Source organism: Schistocerca gregaria, chromosome 4 (genome assembly GCF_023897955.1).
Source record: "Schistocerca gregaria isolate iqSchGreg1 chromosome 4, iqSchGreg1.2, whole genome shotgun sequence".
In the NCBI taxonomy this organism is placed as follows: domain Eukaryota; kingdom Metazoa; phylum Arthropoda; class Insecta; order Orthoptera; family Acrididae; genus Schistocerca; species Schistocerca gregaria.
The window spans coordinates 657,855,194-657,878,733 of record NC_064923.1 but is presented as its reverse complement, the minus strand read 5'-3'; positions in this window follow the sequence as shown (position 1 = coordinate 657,878,733).

Below are 23,540 nucleotides of genomic sequence, written 5' to 3'. Positions count from 1 at the left end.
ACACTACTCATTTATGTTACTTATTTTGTATATAAAATTAATATTTGACTTCTTAAGTGGGTGTATAAACTGAGGGGACCTTTATCTGATACATGTTTACTTACACATGCTGTATGACTGATATAATTCTACAAGGAATATGCACTACTTATGTTTTGCTACATATTGGAAAGAGAAAACTGATATTTTACTTGAAATGTCTTGTAATAGGAAGGAGGAGAACATATACTGATAAGTTCAGTTTGGAAAGGAAAGATGTGTTTGGATGCAAATGCTCTATGAGGGGATGATATTGATAGCTCATTGTATGTGATTATAGCAAATGGGAAGATAATTGTGTTTATTGTCTGAGAGTAAACAGAGAGAAACAATATACTGATAATTGATTATGGAAACCTGTACAGGGAGATCTATGGTACTATCACTATATGTTATGTTTGAAATGAGAGACTGAGATAAGAGTTGTGCTTGACTTAAAACGAAAGTTAGCAGATATATTAGATTTTTCTGTCTAATTCCAAAAAAGCTGAAAATGAGTAAGTAAAATGCTGATTCTATATTATGTGAGGGAAAGTTGTAAAAGTTTTGTTCTATACATAAAATTACTGTTTTGCACAACCAATCACTTCTAGAGGATGTATTATTTGTATTGTAATTACTGTCATATGTATGAATGTATAAGTTGTTATACTTTGTTAATGTTTTGTGGATTACCTGCAAAAGCTTTGTGCAACCTGTGGTTGTACAAGACTTTTTGGTGGGGGGGAGGAGGGGGAAGGGTACTGGAATGTTACACCCTTTTTTTAATAAGATTTTGACATTAATTTGGATTGCTTAATTATTTGTCAAGTCTGTAAGTAGGACCCATACATGTAATTTAACCTTTTGAGCTCTGCAATGTGATTTTCAACAGCTTCATGGCTAGGTATTGGCTAATGGTGTATCCATCCATTGGCAGGAACATATCATCTATTTCTTTGGGTGCAGTTAGGAATTTTAATTTATAAACTATTGGATGACAAAAGACTCCCCAAATACACTATATTTTATAATGTTAGAAACTTGTAAAAACCTATTTATCATATTGTCAATTTGCTACACTATTTTTAACATAATGGCATCTAATTGTTTTGTAATTACTGTGATACATTGTGAAATTTTGAATATTTGTGAGTGCCACGATAAATTTTTACTGTTATTGTCAGTTGCAGGCTTAAAATTATTTGAGCTCTTTTAAACTTTTTGAGACCAGTAGGGATATCCTCATTCAAAACAACCATTCTCTAATTTAATTGTACAATTATGTGAAAAATAAGCTATTACTGAGAATTTTTGGATGCTTACAAACCTATATTTTCATAAGTACCAGTATGAGTGTTTTGGATAAGTAACTTATTTTGTAGCAAATCAATGTATGTGGTTATAGTTACTGCCAAAGAACACATAACCCAGGAATTTCATTGTATATCAACGCAAATAAATTTACCGTTTCGAGAGATTTAAGCTGCCATTGTTCTGTGCATAATCTAATTTATAGTAAATTGGCATTTGTGATTTTGTTTGCTGTGCGTAAGTTACCCAATTGTACTGCAATCATTGGTGGTGACTTTAATCATCCAACAATGAACTGGGAAGATTACAGTATTTTTAGTGGCAGCCATGATAAGATATCTTGTGAAACATTACTAAATGCCTTCTATGAAAACTACAGATAGTAGGGAACCACAATCACGATGGAAATATATTGTATGTAATGACAACAAACAGATCTGCCCTCTTTGGAGATCTGCACATCAAAACTTGTATCAGTGGCCATGATGTGGTTGTGGTAACAATGGTTACCAAAGCACAAAGGACAACTAAAACAAGCAGAAAGATACACATGTTCAGTAAACTAGATAAAAGTCAGTAGAATCATAGGTGAATGATGAATTTGAAACTTTCAGTAGGTGCATGTAAAGGAACTATGGTTCGTGTGGAAGAACAACTGACCATGCACTGGATAGATATGTGCCCACTAGAACAGTTCATAATAAGTGCGACTCTGCATGGTGTAATGGTATACAGTTACTGTAAAGAATCTTCTAAAAAATAGGTGTAAAACAAATCATAGTGCTATAGATAGATAGGTGATGAATGAAACATATTTGGTTGTAGAGAGAGCAATGCATGAAGCCTTCGACTCCTGTAGCAAAATATTGTCAAATGATCTTTTACAGAACCCATGGAAATTCTGGTTGTATGTGATTAGCACCAAAGTTAGTGTCCTGTCCGTAGCAAATGAGACAGGAACTGAAACTGAGACCAGCAAAGCAAAAGCTGAAATACTTAAGTCTATTTTCAAATGTTCTTTTCACAGGAAAGGCCAAGAGAACTGTCCCAATTTAATCCTTGCATCATTGAAAATATGAGCGTAATAAGTATTAGTGTCAGTGTGTTGAGAAACAGCTGAAATCAATAAAATTCAACAAAGCTTCAGGGCCTAATGGAATCCCTATATGATTTTATACTGAATTTGTGGCTGAATTAGCCCATCTTCAAACTAGGATCTATCGAAGATCCCTCAAACAAAAACTTGTGCCGAGTTTTTGGCAAAAAGGTCACACCCGTCTACAACAAGGGTAGTAGAAGTGATCCACAAAACTGCCATCCAATATCTTTGATATTGATTGGAGCGTAGAGAGGATGTGATGTCGCCATGTCGTATCATATGCCTTCCACATGTCAAAGCTGACCCGCAGGGACATAAAGGTGGGTTCTCATGGCACAATAAATAGTTGTGTGTTATCCAGGTGTGGCCAATGTGCAGCTGGCTGAGGAAAACAGAGTCCTTGCAAAAGACCCACAAGGAGGAGCACCATGCACCGGTAGCCTCCTTAATGGCCCAAAGTTTGTTGGGTGAAGGAAGGGTGCACCGTTCTTCACCCCAGGTGCGAAGTACCTTCTGCTGCAAAACTGATCTGAGGTCACTCTCCGAGAGGCCAATCTCCAAGGCCTGTTTGGCCAGCGTGTCAACATGTTCATTCCCCGGGATGCCCGACATGACCTGGGGTCCACACAAAGACACAGAGCGGCTGCAACGGGCGAGAGTATGGAGGGACTCATGGATAGCTATCACCAGACGAGAGTGAGGGAAACACTGGTCGATAGTTCATAAACCGTTCAGGGAGCCACTACAGATAATAAAGGACTCACCTGAGCAGGAGCGGATATACTCTAGGGCGCGAGTGGTTGCGACCAGCTCGGCTGTGAAAACACTGCAGCCAGCCGGCAATGAATGTTGTTCATAATGATGCCCTAGAGTAAGAGCATAACCGATATGACCAGCAACCATCGAACCATCAGTATAGACAATGTCAGAGCCTTGAAACACGGCGAGGATTGAAAGAAAGCGGTGGCGGAGGGCCTCAGGAGAGACTGAGTCCTTCGGGCCCTGTGCCAAATCGAGCCAAGGGCATGGACGATGCATACACCACAGGGGTATACGCCCGGAAAAGAGGTGGAAGAGGGAAAACCTCAAGCCCAGAGAGAAGAGCTCTGATGTGAACCAGGATTGTACACCCTGACTGGGGCCACCATTCCGGAAGATGGACAACCGACTGAGGGAACAGGAGATGATAATTGGGATGCCCGGGCAAGCTACAAATGTGTGCAGCATAAGCGGCCAGTAATCGTTGGTGGAACTGCAATGGAGGGACACCTGCCTCCACAAGTATGCTGTTGCCAGGGCTTGTCCAGAAAGCTCCAGTGGCGAGTCAGATCCCGCTGTGAAGGATGGGGCCCAGCAACCGCAATGCGGAAGGGGATGCTGAACCGTAAGCTAGGCTCCCATACTCTAGATGGGAATGAATTAACACCTGGTACAGCTGTGGGAGGGTAGACTGATCGGCACCCCAGCTGGTGCAACTCAAGTAACAAAGATGTTAAGATGCCACCAGCACGTCTGTTCAAACTGCCGAATATGAGGGAGCCAAGTCAACCGGGTATCGAAAACCAATCCCAAAAACCAGTGCGTCTCCACCACAGCAAGAGGTTTTCCGTCAAGATAAAGCCATGACTCAGGGTGAACAGTGCGTCACCGGCAGAAATGCATAACGCAGGTCTTGGCAGCCGAAAACTGGAAGCCATGCACTACAGCCCAAGATTGTGTCTTGCGGATAGTGTCCTGCAGCCGCCATACAGCAGCTGCAGTGCCAGTGGAGCTAAAGAATAGGCAGAAGTCGTCAGCATACAAGGAAGCTGAAACAGCCATTCCCACCGCTGCAGCAAGCCCATTAACTGCAGTTAAGAAGAGGCAGACACTTAAGACAGATCGTTGCACTACCCCATTCTCCTGAACTCTGGAGGAAGTATGGGAGGCTGTAACTTGCATTCGGAGGGAATAAGGCGACAGAAAATTTTGTATGAAAATCGGGAGCTGACCCCGAAGACACCAACCATGGAGCGTAGGGAGGATCTGATGTCGCCATGTCATATCATATGCCTTCCACATGTCAAAAAAGATGGTGACCAGATGCTGACGGCGGACAAAGGCCATACGGATGGCAGACTCCAGGCACACCAGATTATCGACAGCAGAGCGGCCCTTACGGAACCCACCCTGAGATGGAGCCAGAAGGCCCCGAAACTCAAGTAGCCAACTGAACTTCCGACTCACCATGCATTCGAGCAACTTGCAAAGAACGTTGGTGAGGCTAATGGGGTGGTAGCTGTCCACCTCCAGGGGGTTCTTGCCAGGATTCAACACGGGGATTACAATGCTTTCCTACCATTGTGACGGGAACCGACCCTCAACCCAGATACGGTTGAAAAGATTTAGGTGGTGTCGCTGGCAGTCCGCCGAGAGGTGTTTGAGCATCTGACAGTGGGTGCGATCTGGCCCGGGAGCTGTATCAGGGCAAGTGGCTAGGGCACTTTGGAATTCACACTTAATGAATGGAGCATTGTACCATTCACGGTGGTGTGTGTGAAATTGAAGGCCACTGGGTAATTCGCAGAAGCAGAACTCTGAGCAAAATGCTCCGCTACACAGTTTGCAATTGTGTCGGAGTCAGTACAGACTGCTCCATTCAGTGGAAGTGCAGGTACGCTGGTGGGGGTCTGATAGCCTTAGAGACGCCTAATCTCGGCCCAAACCTGCAATGGAGAGATACAGAGGGCAATGGTGGAGACATACCTTTCCCAGCACTTCTGCTTGCATTGTCGAATGAGGGAATAAGGTGGTGTGCTTGCGCACGGAGCCGTTTAAAGGCAATGAGGTGAGCCAATGAGGGATGCCACTTGTGACGCTGGAGTGCCCGCCTGCGAGCTTTAATTGCCTCAGTGTTCTCCAGTGACCACCAAGGCACAGTCCTCCGCCAAGAGGACACAGAAGAACAGGGAATGGCATATTCTGTGGCAGTAATGATGCCGGTGGTGACCAAGAGGCTCAATAGTGGCAATGAAGGTGAACAAGTCCCAGTCAGCCTTATTCATAGCCCATCTGCAGGGGCACCCAGAAGAGTGACGTTGTGGCAGTGACAGAAAGTGGTCACTGCCGCACAAGTCGTCATGCTCACTCTGTTGGACAGATGGTAATAGGCTGGGGCTGCAGATTGAAAGGTCGATGGCTGAGTATATGCCATTTGCCACCCTAAATTGTGTGAAGGTACCAGTATTTAAAAGAGACAGATTGAACTCTGCCAATACTTGCTCAATGATGCTGCCTTGGTCTATTGCCCCTGATCCACCCCACAGAGGGTTATGGGCATTGAAGTCACTCAGTAACAGAAAAGGTGGCGGCAACTGGGCTATCAGCGCAGCCAGGGCATGCTGCGGGACATCATCATTCAGTGGAAGATAGAGACTGCAGACAGTAACAGCCTGAGACGTCCACACCCGAACAGCAATAGCCTCTACAGGTGTTTGTAGAGGGACAGACTCGCTGTAAAGAGAGTGAAGGATGTAGATGCAGACGCCACCAGATACCCTCTCATAAGCTGCCCGGTTCTTATAATAACCCCGACAGCCACAGAGAGTGAGGGTTCGCATCACCAGAAACCAAGTTTCCTGAAGACTGATGCAGAGGAAAGGGTGAAGGCTGAGAAGTTGTCGGAGGTCAGCAAGACGGTGGAAAAAAACGCAGTTTCACTGGAGGACGACATTGTCTATGGCCGAGAAAGGCGTGAAGGGACTGAGGAGGCAGATTACGCCACTGGGTCACCTTCTGCCACCAGTTGAGTACCGATGGGAGTGACATCCATCATGTCTGAGTGACCAGCAAGATCTAGGTCCTCAGTAGACGTCAGAATCTCCACCGCATCCTCAGATGCAGAGCTTGTAGGTAGTGGTGGAGTGGGTGCCACCACAATTTCCTGTCTTAGGGGTCTTCAATTTTGATTTCTCATGCTTTTCCTTTGTTTGCCCTTGCTGGGAGGGCTTCTTTGATTCAGTCTCTGGGACTGAAGAGGACTGCGAAGCCCTGCGACCAGCTACCTGGGGCTTCTTCAACCCCTGTAGGGAAACTGGGAAGGGAGTAGCTCAAGGGATCCCTTCCTAGCAAGAGAAGCTGAAGAAGACTTACCCTTCTCTAGCTTAGAAGTGGGGACTGGTGTCTCAGATGGTTGGGTGCTGCTCCCAAGGTAGGTGGTGCGGGAGCAACAGGGAGGGAAGTGCCATCCCACCATCAAGAGGGCTGGTGTGGTCCTTCGTCTCTGAGAGCTGACTGTATGTAGTGCAATGGGTGGAGCTGTAAGGGGAGTGACAGTGGTGACATAAATTTCCGTTTAGCCTCAGTGTAGGTCAATCGGTCCAGGGTCTTGTATTCCATTATTTTCCGTTCCTTCTGTAGAATCTTACAGTCTGGCAAGCAAGGAGGATGGTGCTCTCCGCAGTTGACACAGTTGGGAGGCGGGGCACATGGAGTATCGGAATGGTATGGACGATCACAATCATGACATATGAGGCTGGAAGCACAGCAGGAAGACATATGGCCAAACTTCCAACACTTGAAGCACTGCATCGGGGGAAGGATGTATGGCTTGACATCACAGCGGTAGACCATCACCTTCACCTTCTCAGGTAATTTGTCATCTTCAAAGGCCAAGATGAAGGCACCAGTGGCAAACTGATTATCCTTGGACCCTGATGGACACACCAGACGAAATGGACACCTCGTCACTCTAAGTTGGCCACAGCTCGTCATCGGATTGTAAAAGAAGGCCCCTGTGGAAGATAATGCCCTGGACCATATTTAAGCTTTTATGGGGCGTGATAGTAACAGAAACATCCCCCCGCTTCTTACAGGCGAGTAATCCTCATAACTGGGCAGATGATGCTGTTTTTATCAAGACTGACCCAGACTGCATTTTTGACAAGCCCTCCACCTCCCCAAACTTGTCCTCTAAATGCTCTACGAAGAACTGAGGCTTCATGGACACAAAGGATTCCCCATCAGCTCTCGTAAAGACTAGATACCAGGCGAATATGTCTCGCTGTCATTCATAACCTTTCGTTCCTCCCATGGTGTGGCCAGTGAGAGGAATGATTTGGGGTCATACATGTTTGATTAAAGTGAGCCCTCGAACGCTTAGAGACTGCTGATGGTTGGCCACCAGCAGGAGATGTGCCACACTTCATTGCGTGTCATCCACCCTGATGCCACCTACTCCGACCAAGGGCCGTGGCCGTCACCCAGCCATAGCAAGGGCCACCTGGCAGGATGGCCATTGCCGGGATGTCCAATGCCCCAGGAAGATAGCATCTACTCCTTGGCATATGTGGGGAGGTAGCGGCGGAGGCATCATAGAGCAATCCCAGTGTTGTTAGGGGGCTACAACCAACAGGGTACATGGCGGCCCCACCACAACGGACTTGCTACCATGCTAGATATTAGGTGGCAAGTGGTCCATGGTTGTCATCAGTGCAGAAAGAGACACTGCAGGGTGCATGATGGAAATTGCACCCAGGAATGTATCCTCGCCCAAGAGATGGAGAGCGAGTGGGACTGCAAAGCAATGACAAATAAGATGGCTAAAGGTCTCAATGCATGATGGATACAATGCACCAAGTAAGTCACCCTTCCCCAATTGGCTCGCTCTTCAGAATAATATTGAAATACGGTGGTCAAACCCAAGAGGGGACAGTCACATAAGGGCCGAAACATTTGAGACTCCTTTTAGTCGCCTCTTACGACAAGCAGCAATACCGCGAGCCTATTCTTACCAAAAAACCCACAGGGGGAAAGAAACAGAACTAGCAGACTCCTGAAGATAGACATAAACTATCCTGAGAAAGTCTGCTAACAAAGTTTCAAGAACCAGTTTTAAATGAAGACTCTAGGAATAAATTATAATCCCCTATGTATTGCTCACTTACGTGCCATGAGGATAAGATTAGAATAATTATGGCACACGCAGAAGCTTTCAATCAATCATTCTTCTTGAGCTCCATACCTGAATGGAATGGAAAGAAACCCTAATAACAGGTACAATAGGACGTACCCTTTGCCATGACTTCACGGTGGTTTGCAGTGTATAGATGTACATGTAGATGTATTTCACAATACTAAAGTAACATACAATGTAAACAAAGTGTTTACTTAGGCTACTGGATTATATATTGAAATTCTGTCTTCACTAAAAAAAATAATGTACTCATATTTGAAACAAAAAACTTGGTAGGAGTACTTGGGATACTGTAGTTTCAGTACTACAGTTAACACTAATGTAATCAACATTGTTTGTTTGAATCACCTCACTTATTTTTCCACAAAAATGACAATAATGTACTTGACTTTGTACCGTATTTCAATTGCAACCTCCAAAGTATAACATTTCCTGTCATCTTGAATAACTTATGTGGCCGTAATTAATGAAATTACTATATGCAACAATATCTGAATTGTTTGCAAGAGTATATAAGACTTGTGAGAAATTGTGCAAAAGAGCCAGTACAATGTGAGATATTGAGCTGAACTGTGTGAGGTAATGTGAAAAAAAAATTGTGTACACCTGAAATTTTCTTTTATTTTTCACATTATTAGAGAATCATTGTGTTCTCTGGCTTGTCATCGCTTAAGAAATTTACAAGAAGAATCATCCACAGCAGAGAAATAAAAAGGAGTTAAGTTCTTGCCAACAATTTATTTATTTATTTTGGCAATATCAGTTATTCCCATCCAACTTCAAAAATTTTATTTCATCTGCAATTCTCAAAACAAACATTCATGAGCTTTATTTTGATTTGACTATCATCCAGAGCAAGGTGGTTAGACTGCAGTAGAACCATACACAAATATCCCATGTTTGAGCCCCAGTTTCGCATACAGTTTTAATCTGCTAGGAAGTTTCCTAAAAATTCATTCTGGATACATTACACTGTGTAAGAAATGAGGTTTTGGCACCTGCTTATTCATTTGGAGGCATAAAGTGTGCAATGAATGACTGTGCTTAAAAAAAGCTATTAATGTGAATAATACAAATAGTACAAAAACAACTATTTTTGAGAACTTGCTGCTTTTGAAGTTGTACTCGGCAGTGAGATGGCCCTATACCTATTTTTGCTTGCACTGAATTTACATTAGTTCACAAAAATTGTCATAGAATATGTTATCTATGAGCTGGAAGTATCTTGAAACCACATAAACACAACTGGTAACATTACATTGGAACTGTTTCTCATAGTGTATTAGCACCCAACAGAGCTTTAGCCTATCATTGTGTCTTACACTGTGACAAATTTCATCAAAATAGATTAATTTAATGGCACTGGATAAGCAGTGTAGATGTAAGTTATCATGCAAAAGAAAGAAAACTGACACAGTAAATTGATGCATTTACCAGATATGTTCAGTAATTGGTGGTTGCCTTCAACATCTGCATTTGTTTCTTCCAATATTCAAACACATATGTTGTTTTCTGTAAGGCTGGACAGGAGCTTTGTCGTCCTTGCATTCTACAGCTCCAAAAAACATCTATAGCAAATTGCTAATCTACTACTAATGAGTTGATGCATCCTGATAAAACTTCTCATAAAAAAAAACATTTACCCTTCATTATGCCACAATAAATAGTTACCTAGCAACATATGCAGTATTGTTTATCAGATAATCTGCAAAACAAGTGAATACATTTTTTAATTTTTTTTTTTTACAGTTGCAGAAATAACAAATTTATTGGCTCGGTTGCATAAAATGAATACACTGTGTAATTTTGTAAGAAGTGGGGAACGTGATGATGATGATGATGATGATGATGAAATATCAGTAATAATTATTCGGTTATAACAGGTTTTAGATGTAATAAGCAAAGAATGGTTAGAGTGGTGACAATCAGGAAATGTAAGCATTCAATTGACATCAATAATGTAATGACAACATTTTAGTGAGTCAGAGAAAAAAAAAATCACATACAAGACAGAAATTTGGGTGGAGAAAGTGCATTATACAAGTAAGGCTTTTGTAACTGACTGTCTTAGTTGGTGAACGTTTCCAGGTTGTATGGTCTTTAACCACAAAACTTTTTTGTTCCTCGCCGCAACCACGCAACTGGAAGAGCCTGCAGCAACTAAGAAACTACATTGCATAACAAATGTTGAATTCTCCACATCCAGTCTGATACGCACAACCACATTTAAGTAAAAACAATGACAGTAATGGGATACAGTTGTACAACTGGTGTAAGGAAATGGCAAGATGGTTGTGACGAGATACCCATCAAAATACTGTACTGCATTCATAATAAATTCTCACTTTAGACATAAATATTTCTTGCAATCATTTACATTACCATAGTTATCCCAGAATGGTGACCATACACATTGACAGCTCTTAGGTGCATGTATTTCCCTTAATCAGATCAAAGTCATCTGTCATTAATTCAATCGTCAATTGTAGGGTTGGTGACTGATGTCTTGTGACAACTTGACGGAAGATAACATCAGATACCTTGAAGGTCTGGCATCAGAAAAGTAACGTCTGATGTAAAAATTACTGGTTACGCAAACCACTGGTAATTGTGTTGCGCAGCCAATGGCACTCCATACCACTATGCCAGGTGTTTGGGCTGTACGGCTATCATGAATCTCTACACGTGGATAATGATGCTGTACACAGAATCAGGACTCATCTGGAAGGAAGGTGGTGTTCCATTTCTCTGTCCACTGTCATCACTGCACATACCACTGCCACCCTCTGATGCAGTGTCAGAGAAAGCCACTGCAATCACCACCTTGCTCACAGTCCTTGGTACACCAGATGCTGTCTCACTGTCTGTGTGGATACTTGCCTTGCTGGAAACAAGCCCACATTCTGACTCAACATCTCTGACAGGATTATACGATCCCACATGGCCGAGCTAACAGTACGTCTGTTCTCTCCAGTGTTGCTGACGTAGGGCCAATGACATCCTGCATGGCACTGATTATGGTCTTCTGAACCCATCCATTTTGTATTCACATGACAGTTGTAGGATCTCAGACAATATTCGCAGCAATGATGCAATCCACAACTGTCTCAAAAGGCCATGATCCCACCACTGTCAAATTCTGATGCACACTGGTAGACATTTCTCATTTTTAACACTACCTTCAAACAACAAACCAACATTCAAATTTGATTTCCAAATGCGAAGCCTGTAGGGATACATCTGATTTCTTGAATACATTTGTCAGAGAAAAGATGTTCGTGACTGAGGATAGTCAATAAGTTTTAAGCACCCCACTGCTGGGAGGTGTTTAAAATCATATGTGCTGACATCAGAGCTAACAAATCCAGTGACAGTGTGGAAGTGTGTAGCAGTCAAACAACCCTACCTGCTGAGGTGGAGATAGGCATTCCATTGAACAGGAGGTGTAGAAGAAAGCACTCCATAAAACGAAGAACGCAAAATGTCAAAGACAATAAATGTTTTATCATTGTTAATTATCAAGTTGAATGTTAGATCTGTAACGTACATAGTACAGAGAGGCAGCAGACGATTTGATAGATGTGGTGTTGAGTTGTAATTTTGAAGACAATACGAGAAGATGAATTGAATCTCATTTCTCAAACAATGGAAAATCCAGGACAGAATGTAAAAATATTATGAGAAGGAGAGTTGCATATAGCATATATGTTGAGTCGCAGATAGGCACGCACCCGCACCCGCACCCACACCCACACCCCTGCAGTCTCAGGCAACTGAAACTGTTTGCGCACGAGTGTGTCTATTGTTGATGAAGGCCTTAATGGCCAGAAGCTATAATTGTGTCTTTTTGTTGTGCCTATCTGCGACTCAGCACCTCCGCTCTATGGTGAATCTCATTTATTATTTATATGGTGGAGCAAATGAGAATGAAAAGTTAATTTTCAACAGCTTTATCTGCTGTCAGTAAGGAAGTGGTCTGTGCCAAGTTTGAGGAAGAAGGCACACGGATTCGTGGCACAGACTAGCTGAACCCCGATTAATAATACTTAACAACGACTGAATATTCAGTAAGCAATGTTCATTGTGTATAAAAGAGTGTTCATGTGGAAACTTATTTAACTTTGGTGCTTGAGGTGAAGTATAACAAACCAGCAGGCAGCCCAAGCCAACCTTCAACAGTTCCAATTTACTGCATAATCTTACCTTATACACAGAATGTAGATGGTGTTAGTCCAATCTCCTCTCTGTGGTTGTGCTGAAATGTTAAGTCACTTGCATGTCCAAGCATGTAGAGTAAATCATTTGTTGCATGCAGCATTTCATTTTTAATGGCCAACAGTGTGCAAAAGTTTTATTTCAGTTAAACTGAGCAAGAGGTACAGGTTTATCTTCATTTCAGCTGCTGATACTTTGGGAACTTCACCTCAATTATATAAATTGTGGAATATCAGTACTGTGTAGGCAAAGGAGCTACACATGTATTCAACCTTATTATTTCTTTATTCTTCCATCCCAGATGTACTGACACCAATTGCAAGTGAGACAGAAAAATTAAAAAATAATTTAAAAAATTGCTTCTTGTTTGATAATTCTCTTATGATTGCTTTATTCTTAGAGCTTCTTTGTTTTAATAGATTAGGAAGTTAGCTGCTGATAGTTGTGGCCGAGTTTTGTTTCTTGGGCAGCAAAACAGCTGGAGGCAGCAAAAATGAAAAGCAGCGTGGCAACAGCAATACAAGCTTTTCCAGCATTTCCAGTGTTTGCATGTTGTCTTTTTATTCAGTATTACCATTTCTCCATGGGAGAGATAGCTGGACCTTCTTTGTAAGGTGTTTTATGCGAGACAGATGTGGATGTTCAACAGCACCTCAGCAAATTTTCGGATGAAGACTTTGATAAGAGCAATAATGACCCTCACTTTGAGATATTTAGTGATTGTGACACTAATTTGGAGCAGGAAAGGTAAAGTGATGAAAATGTGATAGCTGGTGACAATGAAACAGCTTACTCCTTTGGTAGGAACAGACTTTTTGATAGAGAAAACTGTAGTCACCAGCTGACATAAGAGCAAGGCAACACAACATTGTCTTGCAGCTTCCTGGGCTGTGACAGATGCTGAAAAAAAAAAAACAGAGAAAATCCTGCAGTTCTAAATCTACATTCACATTCACATCCACATCCATACTCCACAAGCCACCTGACGGTGTATGGCGGAGGGTACCCTGAGTACCTCTATCCGTTCTCCCTTCTATTCCAGTCTCGGCTGAGTACCTCTATCCATTCTCCCTTCTATTCCAGTCTCGTATTGTACGTGGAAAGAAGGATTGTTGGTATGCTTCTGTGTGGGCTCTAATCTCTCTGATTTTATCCTCATGGTCTCTTCACGAGATATACGTATGAGGGAGCAATATACTGCTTGACTCTTCGGTGAAGGTATGTTCTCGAAACTTTAACAAAAGCCCGTACCGGGCTACTGAGAGTCTCTCCTGCAGAGTCTTCCACTGGAGTTTATCTATCATCTCCATAACGCTTTCGCAATTACTAAATGATCCTGTAACGAAGCGCGCTGTTCTCCGTTGGATCTTCTCTATCTCTTCTATCAACCCTATCTGGTGCGGATCCCACACTGCTAAGCAGTATTCAAGCAGTGGGCAAACAAGTGTACTGTAACCTACTTCCTTTGTTGTCGGATTGCATTTTCTTAGGATTCTTCCAATGAATCTCAGTCTGGCATCTGCTTTACCAACGATCAATTTTATATGATCATTCCATTTTAAATCACTCCTAATGCATACTCCCAGATAATTTATGGAATTAACTGCTTCCAGTTGCTGACCCGCTATTTTGTAGCTAAATGATAAGGGACCTATCTTTCTATGTATTCACATCACATTACTCTTGTCTACATCGAGATTCAATTGCCATTCTGTGCACCATGCATTAATTCGCTGCAGATCCTCCTGCATTTCAGTACAGTTTTCCATTGTTGCAACCTCTCGATACACCACAGCATCATCTGCAAAAAGCCTCAGTGAACTTCCGATGTCATCCACCAGGTCATTTATGTATATTGTGAATAGCAACGGTCCTATGACACTCCCCTACGGCACACCTGAAATCACTCTTACTTCGGAAGACTTCTCTCCATTGAGAATGACATGCTGCGTTCTGTTATCTAGGAACTCCTCAATCCAATCACACAATTGATCTGATAGTCCGTATGCCCTTACTTCGTTTTTTTTAAGTGCTTTATCTGAAAACTACCTTGAGCAATTAAACAGAGAACCGACTCGTGGTGATAACATATTAGACCTGGTGACAAACAGACCCAACTATTTGAAACAGTTAATGCAGAACAGGGAATCAGTGATCATAAAGCGGTTACTGCATCGATGATTTCACCCGTAAATAGAAATATTAAAAAAGGTAGGAAGATTTTTCTGTTTAGCAAAAGTGACAAAAAGCAGATTACAGAGTACCTGTGGGGAACTGTGTCAAACGCCTTGCGGAAGTCAAGAAACACGGCATCTACCTGTGAACCCGTGTCTAAGGCCCTCTGAGTCTCGTGGACGAATAGCGCGACCTGGGTTTCACACGACCATCTTTTTCGAAACCCATGCTGATTCCTACAGAGTAGATTTCTAGTCTCCAGAAAAGACATTATACTCTAACATAATACGTGTTCCAAAATTCTACAACTCATCGACGTTAGAGATATAGGTCTATAGTTCTGCACATCTGTTCGACGTGCCTTCTTGAAAACGGGGATGACCTGTGCCCTTTTCCAATCCTTTGGAACGCTTCGCTCTTCTAGAGACCTACGGTACACCGCTGCAAGAGGGGGGGGGGGGGGGGGGGGCCAAGTTCCTTCGCGTACTCTGTGTAAAATCGAACTGGTATCCCATCAGGACCAGCGGCCTTTCCTCTTTTGAGCGATTTTAATTGTTTCTCTATCCCTCTGTCGTCTACTTCGATATCTACCATTTTGTCAACTGTGCGACAATCTAGAGAAGGAAGCACAGTGCAGTCTTAAAAAAAATTCACTGGACTCTTTGTCCCTGCCACCCGTTATGAACGTTTGAGTCTCCCAGTCTATATCCGGCAAATTAAAATCTCCACCCAGAACTATAACATGGTGGGGAAATCTACTCGAAATATTATCCAAATTATCCTTCATATGCTCAGCCACAACAGCTGCTGAGCCAGGGGGCCTATAGATACATTCAATTACCATGTCTGAGCCTGCTTTAACCGTGACCTTCACTCAAATTATTTCACATTTTGGATCTCCGTCAATTTCCTTTGATACTATTGCACTTCTTATCGCTATAAACACGCCTCCCCCTTCACTGTCCAGCCTGTCTCTGCGGTATACATTCCAATATGAGTTTAGGATTTCATTACTGTTTACGTCTGGTTTCAGCCAACTTTCTGTCCCTAGTACTATATGGGCGTTGTGACCGTTTATTAATGAGAGCAGTTCTGGGACCTTTCTATAGATGCTCCTGCAGTTTACTATTAGGACATTAATATTGTTATTCCCTGTTGCATTTTGCCTACTCCTGCCTTGCCACGTCTCAGGAGGCATCTTGTCGGGCCTAGGGAGGGAATTCTCTAACCTAAAAAAAACCATGTGCACTCCACACGTACTCCGCTATCCTCGTACCCGCTTCCGGCGTGTAGTGCACGCCTGACCTATTCAGAGGGACCCTACATTTCTCCATCCGATAGCGTGTGTTAATGACTGCTTATGCTCTCTACAAGGTGTTGATGTCATTGAACTGGAGGCACTAATTGGTGTATTCAACCATTTTCAAGTCAGGGAATGAATCGATTTACAGCTTGTTTGCAACAAATGGAACAAGCAGAAATATTTTTAGATGCACTGTTAGTAAAGAAAGATTTATGTTTTTGTTATCTGCATTATTATTTGACAACCCAGATGATCAGGAGGAAAGAAAGAAAGTAGACAAGTCAATAGCAAATTCACAAATCTTTCTGCATTTCATCAAAAGCAGTCAACTTCTCAATTTTGTAGGCGCAACAGTATGTGTCGAAGAAATGCTTGTACTGTTCAGTTGAAGATGTGTTTTTGGAATGAATAAGCCAAACAGACTATAGCAAAACAAGGTTTCAAAGTTCAGTGCTTGACTGATGTTCATATAAATTACTTGTAAAATGTGCAAATTTATTCCTGAAAAGACAGCGCCAGTCTCACCCTTTCAAACCATGAGAAAGGTCAGTGTTCCCACACCGGCTGTTTTTCAATTGGTGAAACATACTGAAAACATTGGGGACATAATAAAGATGACATCTGGTACTCATCAGTAGAATTAGTCAATGAACTTTCAAAAAAAAGATCTCACATGCATCAGTACTCTGAAAATAAATAAAAAGGTGATTTCACAGCAATGTCTACCTAATAAAGATTGAGGTACGAAGACAGCTGTTTATGGTTCTGTTCAAGGCATGACACTTCCTTTGTGCCCAAAAAGTCCACTGTTGCAATACTAGACTCTGCCATGCATCATTCAATAAACAACGATCATGATTCAGGACATCTTGAGATCATCATGTTTTATACAAAAGTTGGTGTGAACTGTCTCAAAAGAGTGTGTAACTTATTCATCGAGTCAATGGACAAGAATATGAGCTATGGTAATTTTCTTCATATTAGAGGATGCTACTTGTGATGTTAATTCTTATGTCGTACATCAAGCTTATCCAAAGGCAGAAGTAATGATGAGATTGATCGTCCTGTAGACACTAGCAAGATACCTAGTTGAATCTTATATTAAATGTAGGCTTTCTATCTTACACTTGCCATGAGGGTTGAGTGACATTACCAGAAGAATGTTTCACATACAAGATGAGCCTCAAACACAAAATGAACAGCTTTGAAAAATGAAAAACATTTGCTGTTTGCCCTTCTCATCTGAAGAGCAAAACAGCACAATCCATGTCAACAGTGTGGTGTTCTGATTTGTTTGGAGTGTACTATTAAGGTCTGAATGAAATTCATACAGGTCTAAAGTGATTAAAATACGATTAAGAGCCTCATAAGAATACATAAATAGTTTGTACGTGTTTCTTTTTTAAATCAAAATGTGGTGAAGTTTCTCCCTTCGAAGACTCAGGGAGTGCAACAGTGAGTAGTAAACTCAACACTGAATTCGCATACAATTTCTCACAAATGAAATATATAGCTATGTCGTTAATCTTTATAACTGTCTACTGTTATTTTTGTAACACGCAAAATAAAAATATACCATAAATTTTGCTGTTTTTTAGTTATCCAGGTTTTTTAAATTAAACATTGTTTAAAAAAATTCAAATTTCCACCAAGTCGACTTCCAAGAATTGTAATGAACAACAGCAAGGTACGAAAATATGTATTCAGCACACCAGTAGCTTTTTATATAAAAAAATTAGATGTTCTGATAGAACCCTCCACAGTAACTGCATTTCTGTCAATTTACATGTTAAAATCTATGCCACATACACACACATAACAAAAAGCCAGCAGCTCTGATGGTAGTTAAAATCTATGCCCTGATAATTTAGGGAATAGCCCAGATCCAATAATCTAACTTGAAGGTAAGTCTAAGGTAACTCTAGTGTTGCCCTAGAGTCAGCACATAAAGTACAAAATATAGTTACTGTTACATCACCTGCCCTGCATATAGATAGGTTGTCTCACTAAAGGATTAACACAGGTGTCAGACAATTAAGTATAATGTGGAGCTGCACTGACTTCAGTGTAGAGCTCTTCTAACATAGATTTATAAACTCCAGAGTTTCTCTTTACATGAAAAGTTTCTGGACCACATGTATGTATCTTTGGGTTATTTTCATGAAGTATCTTCACAGTCAGAACCCATTTTCTTTTCTGTTATAATAATAATAAAAAATGGCGAATGTGTGTGTTTACAAAAGTTAAAAACTGTCGTCAACATTTTGCAATAGTTAAAAGTTTACCAAACTCAACATTTTGAGTTTACCAAACTTACAACAGGTGACTATTACACATAAGTTTCTTTCACAAAACAACTCCTTGAAAAGACGACAATTTGGTGGAGACACTGAGAAACAATGTCAGGCATCTTACAGCAATTATGAACAGAAACATTAGAAAGGGGGAAGGGGAGATAAAGAGTCACCTGACGACAATGTAGTTGGAAAATTGAAGGACAGAGGGCCAGTGTTGGATATGGCTCCATCAGGCAAAAACCAATCCGCAAATGAAAAATTAAAACCAACAGCCGTTTCTGAATAAAATGAAGGAGGGCAAGGACAGATGTTTCCGATGAAGTGGCTAGTTACTTCTCACCATGAAAAACCATTAGATCGTACCACAAACTCACCTTTGAATTCCTCTTGAGTATTTCAGTGGCCAATGCATCGATATTGCTTAGGAAATTAACTTAAACACAATGTAAATAAGGTACTTCAGAACTGAAATTATGCAATATCCTCTTGGACAGTCAACCGAGCACGAATTGTAGACGGTCTCCAAGGACCAAGAAAGATCACAACAGTGCCTTGATCCAAGATCAGGTAATGAAAGATGCCACTGCCAAACATTTATGAATGGAAAATATAAACTAAACAGAAAAGTGCAAAAGAGGTGCAGGGAGTGTTTTGTGAAGATTGCTAAAATGCATGAATAGTCTGAAGCTGTGACATGAGTAAAGGGGGCAGTTACATTCTGTGGAAAGTACAAGTGTTATCTCCCCAGAGTGTTATTCACAGATGTGATATATACTGTTTACCTACTTTCTAATGTCCACTCGCCTCTTCAATAACTTGCATACTGTAGACAAGATCATTTCCCTTCTTTTCTGTTTAATGTTACATGCCGTTAACAAATAATTTATTTCTAATTCTCATTGGGCAATGACTGATAGACATCCATGTGGAGCACTAAGACAATATTTCTGCTGGCATCCCAAATTTTGCCTTTTTTTCACAATGTCATGTAAGGGTCCTCTATTAAATATGGAGTAAATACCTTTTTTTTTTTGACAAGATTTGAAAATTGTTTCAATAACACGAACTGGCCGGGCCAGTCTTTGCATGGGAGGTGAAACATCCATCGCTAAGCTTATGAGAGCTAAAGTGTCAAATGAATATTCATGATTTACAATACATATATAGCTTTACAATACATACATAGCTTCACGGACTCACACCTAGTGAGTACGTGGCTGGCGACCAAGGGGTCCCGAGCCGAGTCCTGGCATTGCTTCCACTTACTTATGCCAGGCTCCTCACCCACCCTCGGCCAACTCTTGTTCTTTTCCGACCCTGACGCTATTAGGTTTCGAGGGCTAGGGGTCTCCCATTCCCAACCTATACTTCTACTGAGCCGAATATCTCCCGGGATAAGGAAACTACCTTCTATCAATTGCCAACGGCCTTCTAGGAGGGCGGATGAGTGGCTAGAAGGAAGGCCACTCTTGCCCTTGGGGTGGGAAACTGCTCCTAAAGGCGGAGGAGCCACAAGGTGACCAACGCCACAGAATGGAGGAGGCAACAGGAAACCACTCCATTAAACACCCGGGCGGGTATCCCTAGTATCAATAGCTTATGATGGAAAGCTCTTTGGTTAAATTCTCCGGGGGTAAAATAGTCCCCCATTTGGATCTCCGGGTAGGGGCAGCTAAAGAGATATCAAAATCCAACAGTATTAATGTAAGAAGGGTAGCAACACGGAACGTCAACTCACTTCTTAAATGTGGTAAACTGGAAAACTTGAAAATGGAAATGTAACGAATGGATATTGATGTACTGGGAGTCTCAGAAATGAGATGGCCAAATGCTGGCGACTTTTGGTCAGGGGATTACAGAATCATACACACTGGAACAGCACAAGACAACAATCTCGGGATTGCAGGAGTGGGAATTATCCTCAATAAAGAGATGGGGTTAAGAGTAAAAGGATTTGTTCAACATAGTGAGAGGATAATTTATGTCTGATTGGAAACTAAACCAAGAGACACAATCGTAATCCAAGTATACATGCCAACTACGAGGCACGAGGATGATGAAATCGACATGATGTATGACCACCTTAAAGAAGTAATTGGCAGAATTAAAGGAGCTGAAAACCTTGTGATCATGGGAGATATGAATGCCGTTGTTGGGGAAGGTAAAGAAGAGGATGTGGCAGGGAATTTTGGATTAGGATTAAGAAATGAAAGAGGGGATAAACTTGTAGAATTCTGCCAAAGAAATAAATACCTTCTTTAATCATCATCCAAGAAGAAGCTATACTTGGAAAATGCCTGGTGACATTAACAGCTATCAAATTGACTTCATATTAGTGAAGCAAAGATTTAAAAACCAAGTTATGGACAGCAGATCATATCCAGGCTGTGATGTGGAAAGTGACCACATACTCGTTATGACGACGACTGAACTAAAATTCTAGAACATTAAAAAAAAGAAGTACATGTAAATGGGATTTGACAAACCTGAAAAACGAAAATACACTGAAGCACTATCAACTAGAAACAGACAAGAAAACAAATACACAGGGCTGCAATGACATCCAAAGCAGCTGGGAACAAATAAAAACTGGTATTTTAGAAGCAGCAGAAGAAGTAATAGGAAAAGAAAGGACAGAGAAAAGGAAGGAATGGATTACTAATGACCTAAATATGATGGAAGAAAGAAGGAAATTAAAAAATTGTGTGAAGAAGGAAGACCAAGAGAAATACAGGAGTCTGAAAAACAGAATCAACTGAGAGGCAAAACAAGCAAGAGAAAAAACCTTGATCTCTATATTTCAGTTGAGGACAACATGAGCAAGGGAAACATCGACAAGGCCTATAAATGAGTGAGACGTTGCTTTGGAGACAGAAGAAACAAGTGTAGGGCTGTGATGGATGAAAATGGCAATATGTTGACGATGATGATGTTGCAGGAAGATGGAAACAATAGATAGGAAAACTGTACAGCGGACCAGACCTGTCTGAAAACATCATGGAAGAAGAAACAGAAGTAGATGCACACAACATAGGTGAACCTATATTAAAAGGAAGAGTTTGAACTAGCTCTGAAAAAATTGAAAAACAACAAATCGCCTGGTATAGACAATATCCTAGCCGAACTTCTGAAATGTGGAGGAGCAAAACTGAATCAAGAGTTGTATAATCTGGTTTACAACATGTACGAGCAGGGTAAAATTCCTACAGACTTTGAGAAAAATAGTGGTTTGTTTCTAAATTCGTGTAGCTAATTTCAAAACAAAACAATGGAAAATCCTGGATGGAATGTAACTATATATGAGAAGGAAATTAGCGGAGACGCTGAGTTGCAGACAGGCACAACAAAAAGACTCAAAATTAAAGCTTTTTCCATTAGGGCCTTTGTCAATAATAGACACACACACACTTACATAAATGCAACTCTCACACAAGACTGCAGTCGTGCGCGCGCGCACTAACCGTTTTTGATATTTTCTAGTTATACTAATCATAATTAAACACACTTATATAATTGTTTATTGAGTCAGTTTCTCTTAATTTTCCCATGTTTATGCTATTATTTAATGTAATGTGTGTGTGTGTGTGTGTGTGTGTGTGTGTGTGTGTGTGTGTGTGTGTGTGTATTTTACAGTTTTTTGATTTCTGATTTTACACTTGTCAATAAATAAGAGTGGAGCAGAGCACCACGCTATCAATAGTATGCATTCATTAAGTCGACAGCCAGTAGTTACTATTTTGCCACTGACCTTGCCGCACTGATAACACCGGTTCCCATCAGATCACCGAAGTTAAGCACTGTCAGACTGGGCTAGCACTTGAATGGGTGACCGTCTGGTCTACTGAGCGCTGTTGGCAAGTGAGGTGCACTCAGCCCTTGTAAGGCAAACTGAGGAGCTACTTGATTGAGAAGTAGCGGCTTTGCATTCGGAAACTGACATATGACCAGGAGAGCGGTGTGCTGACCACATGCCCCTCCGATGATGCCTACGGGCCGAGGATGACATGGCGGCCAGTCGGTACTGTTGGGCCTTAATGGCCTGTTCGGGAGGAGTTTAGTTTATTCTTTGTAGCTACTATTTCACCAGTTATCAATACAAATGTAGACAACTTTGTGAGAGTTGCTGTTTCAGCAGTCATATTCATATCATGTAGACAATATGTATTTAACTATCAAAATGTACAGTACATGTCATAATTGTGTAAATTTATGTATTAGTAGGCCACCAGAGAACTTTGCAATATTGTGCTGATCAGTGTAACTTGATAACCTCATTTGAAAATTTAGACTACTACTTCTTAAAGCTGCTCATCAGACAAGGAACACTGAATTTAAATAAATATGAAGAGAGCAAAGCTCAATTATTGCTTTATGGTGTACTTTGTTTGACATGTGTCCATCAAGTCCACTGATACAGGGACAACTCACGATGAGTAGCTATGTAACTACTGAAGCCAAGTTCCGGATTAGCAGGCTTACAAAAGTTGATAAATAAGGAACACAAGGTTGGATTGGGGGCAGAAAGCAGCCATGTCTGTTCCAAAGGATCTCAGCACTAGCCATAATAGATTTAAAGAAACCATAGAACAGCTTAATCTGGATGATCAGATGGAGAAATGAAACCCACCAAAGAATTTTAAGTCCTCTGCCACTTTGTTACATGATAAAACATATCTATCAGGATATTGTTTACTTGAGAAATAGGTAGAATGTACACAAAAAAATTGTGTATGCTTGAGGTTTTAACCAATGTATATGATATTAAGCTTAAGGTGTTGATTGATTCAGAGAATGAGATTATTGCTTGAAATGGAGTGACATGTTTAAGAACAAGAATGTAGAAAAATACCCAATTCCTTAGAATAAGAGCCAGAATAGGCACTTGAGGAAAAACAACATTCTGGAGTTTAAAATGGCTTGTCATACAAAGGAATGTTGTTTTTTCTTTGTACTGTAATTTAAGTGTGATCCTGGGAAGAAATTGGGAGGTTCAATCACTAGCTTACCATTACTTAAAAAGTGGGGAGGGAGGGAGGGAGGGAGGGAGGGAGGGAGGGAGGGAGGGAGGGAGGGGGAAGAATAATTGCACTATAACTTTCACTTTCTCTAAATTTGCAGGGTAAATTTTAACCCTTATTGGGTGCAAATTACTTTAGTTAGGTCAGA